Raw genomic sequence first — 6,000 nt, 5'->3', positions numbered from 1 at the left:
AAGGTGATCGTTACCCAGGCGGGAATACTTAGTTGTTTTTTGTGTGACCCTTCTCCTCAGGTGAGGTGGTCGTTACCCAGGAGGGAATACTTAGTTGTTTTTTGTGTGACCGTTCTCCTCAGGTGAGGTGGTCGTTACTCAGTTGGGAATACTTAGTTGTTTTTTGTGTGACCGTTCTCCTCAGGTGAGGTGGTCGTTACTCAGTTGGGAATACTTAGTTGTTTTTTGTGTGACCGTTCTCCTCAGGTAAGGTGGTCATTACCCAGGTGGGAATACTTAGTTGTTTTTTGTGTGACCGTTCTCCTCAGGTGAGGTGGTCGTTACTCAGTTGGGAATACTTAGTGCCAGTGTCTTCTCTCCTCTCAGAAACCAGCCTACAACTGCTAGTCTCCTGCCCTCTAGCGTCCAATGTGGCAGCAAGCCCTGTGATGCCAGACTGAACCTTTTTCCTTCATAGAAAACTTGATCTTTCAACCTGAAGTGAAGTGAAAGCCGCTCAGTCGTATCTGACTCTTTGTGACCCCATGGACTATACAGTCAATGGAGTTCTCCAGGCCAGAATACTGGAGTTCGTAGCTGTTTCTTTCTCCGGGGGACCTTCCCAACCCAGGAATTGAACCAGGGTCTCCTGCACTGCAGGCGGATTCTTTATCAACTGATTTCTTTCAACCTAATACCTGGTAAGAAATTCTTTTTATCCTCAGAGTTCCAAGATGCTGCCAGCGGATATCAGATGTGTGTCTTTTTCTTCAATCTAGCGTGGAACTTTAGGAGAACGTCCAGTCTCTAGACTCAGATCTCTCTCAGATCACAGAAAGTGTCCTCAAGTGTTCATGGTTGCTTCTCCTTCACCTCTTCCTTTTACTCCATTAGCTGTCCTGTTCTTCAGGCTTTATCTCTGGCATCTAGGCTCCAGGTCTCTTATTTGTTTCTTTATGATCGCTTCTTCTGCATGTCTTTACTCCATGCTCGGGTTTATGTGTTGCCCTTTGTTTTCCAAGTCACTAATGTGGGTTCCCTTGTCTCTCCCAAGCTTGTGGTGGCTGCCAGCATTCCTTGGTGTTCCCTGGTTTGTAGACACATTGCTCCAATCTGCCTCCATCAACTGAATTGTTTGTTAGTTGGTTGGTTGGTTTTTTTTTTGAGAGAGTCTTGAGGGCAGGGGTTGTCTTAGTCCATTGGAGATGACAACAGCATGTTCTGTTTTGAATGATCATCTCTCTAACTCTCAGGTATGTATGAATTCCATACATATAAAATACCATACGTTGGCTGGCTTAAAACAACAGACATTTATCTTCTCACTGTTCTGAAGGCTGTAAGTCTGAAATCACAGTGTCAGAAGGGCCATTCTTCCTCTGAATACTGAAAGAAAGTCTTTGTTGCCTCTCCCTAGGTTGTGGGGGTTGCCTGCAGTCCTTGGTGTTCCCTGGCCTATGGACACATCAATCTCTGCCTTCATCCTCAGATGTCTGTTTCCCTCCCTGTATGTCTGTCTCCAAATCTACCTCTCCTTATAAGGACACCAGTCACTGGATTTAGGGCCCACCCTAATCCAGTGTGACTCATCTTTATTTAATTATATCTATGAAGACCCAGTTTCCAAATAAGATCACATTGGGAAATGCACTCAGTTCAGTCCCCAACCGGCCTCCTTAAAATTGTATTTGTCAGCTCACTGGGCTCCCACCTAGTTACTGGGATACCTAAGAGGCAACAGACTTTAGAAGTCAACATGTTCCTGATCCACCCCATGGGCTGGCAGGACAGAAGCAGGGCCAGTGGCCTGCTTAGGAGGCTGGAGGCAGCCACACAGCCCTCAGCTCCTTGATCTCCCTCATAACTGCCCAGACACGTGGGAAAGGAGGGCTCAGATGGCCCATGTGGCCCCTGACCTATTCGCACCAAACGTCTTCTCCATGCCTCACCCACAACCCAGAGGACCAGCTGTCCTCCAGAGTCACAGTCTTCAAGGTAAAGATTTCCAGGTTCTTCCCCAGCCTAGCACTCCTCCCCCACACAGCCCAAGGCCTTACTTCCCACAAGACCAGCTGGGAGGGGCAGGGAAGGGTCTCACAGCCAGACAGGCTGAGAATGGGGGGTCTAGAATATGGATGTGTAATGACCAACCCAAGGTCATTTTAATGACCAGCCTAGGGGGTCTTCAAAGTGCCCACTGTCAGTCTCCTTGCCCATGTTCCATCTCTGGGTTTCAAAGAGCTCACACAGAAGGGACACCCCAAAAGTAGTGGCCAGTACTTTTCCATTTCCTTTGGCAGTCAGCACTTGTTACAGTTTTTTCCCCCAGAAACAGGTGTATTTGAGCTGTTGGGGAGGGCAGTGTCATTTCCAATAGTAATCCTTTCATTGGGTAACAGGAATTCTTTGATGTTAACTCCTAAGACTTTTTTTTATAACAAACATACCAGCACCTGGGTCAATAGACATGGCACTTCTCTCACTCACAAGAACAATCTATTTAAAAGTAATGAAATTCAATCCCCTCCTTTCATTAAATTTAAAAAGAAAAAGCAGTGGTTCCCCATTGTTTTGAATAAGATCTGAGAATCAGAAAAACCTGACAGAGACACCCTCTTACGTTTCTACTATGAACAGCCTTGGTCACTCTGCCCTGAGTAATCTTTTGACTCAACTCCCCAGAACCCCAAGAGCTCTGAAGGAGAGAAAATGTGAGGACTTTAGGCCTCACCCCTGGCCCTCCAGGCTACACAATGACTTTTAAAAAAATTTGTTTACACTTCAGAGGATATCATTCAAACAAAAACTTCCCTGGCTGAAACATGTTTGGAAAACACTTACCTAGAGCATTTCAAGATTCCCAGCAATTAATGAATTTGGTTGCCTAATCCAAAGAACTTAGACCTTCCAACTCTAATACTATAATCTGACTTTGGTATTCTAACACTGATGGTCTCCATTAAATGCTTGTGTCTTCTGTTGATGTTGAAGGAGTTACTCCTATAAATATTTTTTTTATGAATACTTGTTCCTTTTTAAAATTATTTATTGATTCATGTGGCATGCAAGATCTTTAGTTACAGCATGCAAACTCTTAGTTGCAGCATGTGGGATCTAGTTTCCCGACCAGGGATCGAATCCCGGCTCCCTGCCTTGGATGTGCAGAGTCTTAGCCACTGAATCACCAGGGAAGCCTTCTTATACATATTTTGAAACAATGCTTTTGAAACATGCTTTTCGTTGGCAGTGGCCATGTTCCTGTAAATGGGAACCATGTGCTGTTTGCAAGCACTGGCTACCCTGTTTTAAAGAGCAGAGTAAGGGAATTCCCTAATAATCCGGTGGTTAAGACTCCATGCTTCTACTGCTAGGAGTCCAGGCCAAAAAATAACAAATGACAAGGACAGAGTAAGATAGAGAACACACTGTGGACCCCTAACAATGCCTGTGTCAGTCTTGCCCTCCGTGGAAGCAGCCGGAGGAAGGGCTTCAGTCTCCACGTGCCCCTCTCCCTCTCTCGGCTCCCGCTCCATTCCAGTTCTCATGGAATCGACTCCTAGTCCCTTCCTCAGGGAGGCCTTCTCTGATTCCTCTCCCCAAACAAAGCTAATCTCCCTGTTCTATGCTTCTCACAATGGTTGATATTCAGTTACATGTGAATTGTCTCTCATATGAACCATAAAGTCTCTGGAGAAAGAAAACCAGTAGATCTTGTTTCCCACTGTGTTTAATACTGGGTTGGCCAAAAACTTTGTTCAGGTTTTTCCATAGATGTTAAGAAAAACCCAAAATGAACTCTTTGACCAACCCAATAATAACTGAGCAAATGAATGAATGATCACTGATGCCTCCTTCAGTTAAAGTATTTGGAGTAATCAGTCAAGCATTGACGAAGCCCTGCAAGGAACAAGTCATCATCCATGCTGAGAATGGTGGGGAACACAGCCTGCTATTTAACCTCCAGGAGAGTATTACCTAATCGGAAAAATGAGATCCAAACACTGATAAGACAGCCTACTATTAGTAACAGATTAGAGACTAGTTTCCTGGTTCCCAGTTTATTCAGTGGAAAGTAAAGAAGCAATCAGTTGGATATGCAGATGCTTTTAAAGGAATTGAGAGAAAGGAGAGAAGGGAGGTTTGCTTCTCTTCTTAACGATAAACAGAGAAGGGGGAGGGTAGGAGGACAAACAATCACAGGGAGACAGGAGCAGGATTGTTGTCCCGAGACGTGGAAGGGACTGAAGAAGTGCTTCAGTCACTCAACAGTTGTTCAACAGGCAATCACTCTGTGCTCAGCTCCATTCCGGATCCGAGAGGCAGTGGTCCCCTCAGGGAGCTCAGCTTCCAGTGGAGAAAGCAAACAACAGGTAAAGAAGCATCCACGTGAGTGGGTGAAGCACCATGAAGAAAATGAAACAGCGGTTAGGAGAGTGCTCCTTCAGACGAGCAGGTCAGGTAAGAGCTCAGACCCAAGTAGCAAGAATGCACCGCCAGGCCAACATCTGAGAGAAGAGGAGTCGACGTGGAAAGGGTCTCACGCGCCAAAGCCTAGGACAGGAAAGAACTTGGTCCATTCAGGAAGCAGGGGAAGGCCAGTGTAGCACAGACGACAGCCAAGGGAGGAAGCGGTGAAGCTGGTCTCAGAGAGGGTATGGGTCCATCCCACGAGCCTCCTCAGAAAGCCTGTGAGGCTTTGCTAAGGCAGTAGGGACCACTGGAAGGTTCCCAGGAGAGAAATGCCAAGATTAAGCAGAGGAATGATGATGAGGGGATAGTCTGGCTGGAGCAGGAGACTTTTCTGAAAAGAAAGCGAGTCTGAGGCCTAAAACAAGGACAAATGCTAGAAGGCTTTGGACACTAGACTGAGGAGTTTGGACATTATGCTCCATAGGCTCCAGGCCTCAGAGAGCTACTGGGGTGTTTGTAGCAGAAAATGTCAGGATCAAAAAGACTGACCTGGGGCTTCCCTGGTGGCTCAGTGGTAAAGAATTTGCCTGCCAATGCAGGAGACAAGGGTTCGATCCCTGATCCAGGAAGATCCCACATGGCTTGGAGCAACTAAGCCCATGCACCACAATTACTGAGTCTGTGCTCTAGATCCCGGGAGCCCCAGTTATGGAGCCCACATGCTGCAGTTACTGAAGACTGAATTCCCTAGAGTGCCTGCCCCACAACAAGAGAAGCCACTGCAATCAGAAGCCTGAGCACAGCAACTAGAGTGTAGGCCCCATCCGCCGCAACTACAGAAAAGCCCACGTGGCAACAAAGACCCAGCACAGTCAAAATAAATCAATAAATAAAAGTTTTTTTTTTAAAGGCTGACCTGAAGGTCTTACCTAATTTGCAGTGTGATCTCCAACTTCTCCCATGGCCCTGTTGTACATTTCTTCAACAACTTTCTAACACATGTGAAACACTACATACATACCCATACATGTGCACATGGGTGTAAACACGTCTCCATGAGTATATGAAGCAGGTATGCCTGGGACCCAGGAATTAGAGCTGTAAAGACAATTGGAAGCTGTCAGCTCCCTTCAACCGGAGAAGGCAGTGGCAACCCACTCCAGTACTCTTGCCTGGAAAATCCCATGGACGGAGGAGCCTGGTAGGCTGCAGTCCATGCAGTCACTAGGAGTTGGACCCAACTGAGCGACTTCACTTTCACTTTTCACTTTCATGCATTGGAGAAGGAAATGCCAACCCACTCCAGTGTTCTTGCCTTGAGAATCCCAGGGACGGGGGAGCCTGAGGGCTGCCATCTATGGGGTCGCACAGAGTTGGACACGACTAAAGTGACTTAGCAGCAGCAGCAGCAACTCCCTTCAACCAGTGTTTTCTGGCCTAGCTCTGCTGGAAAGAATCTGAAGCCACATGCAGATCAACTGGGAAAGAGCATACGTGCGTGCTAAGTCACTTCAGTTGTGTCTGACTCTTTGTGACCCCATGGACTGTAGCCTGCCAGGCTCCTCTGTCCGTGGGATTCTCCAGGCAAGAATACTGGAGTGGGTTGCCCAT

Source organism: Muntiacus reevesi, chromosome 3 (genome assembly GCF_963930625.1).
Source record: "Muntiacus reevesi chromosome 3, mMunRee1.1, whole genome shotgun sequence".
Lineage (NCBI taxonomy): Eukaryota > Metazoa > Chordata > Mammalia > Artiodactyla > Cervidae > Muntiacus > Muntiacus reevesi.
The sequence above is the reverse complement of the archived record's forward strand: the minus strand, read 5'-3'. Positions refer to the sequence as shown.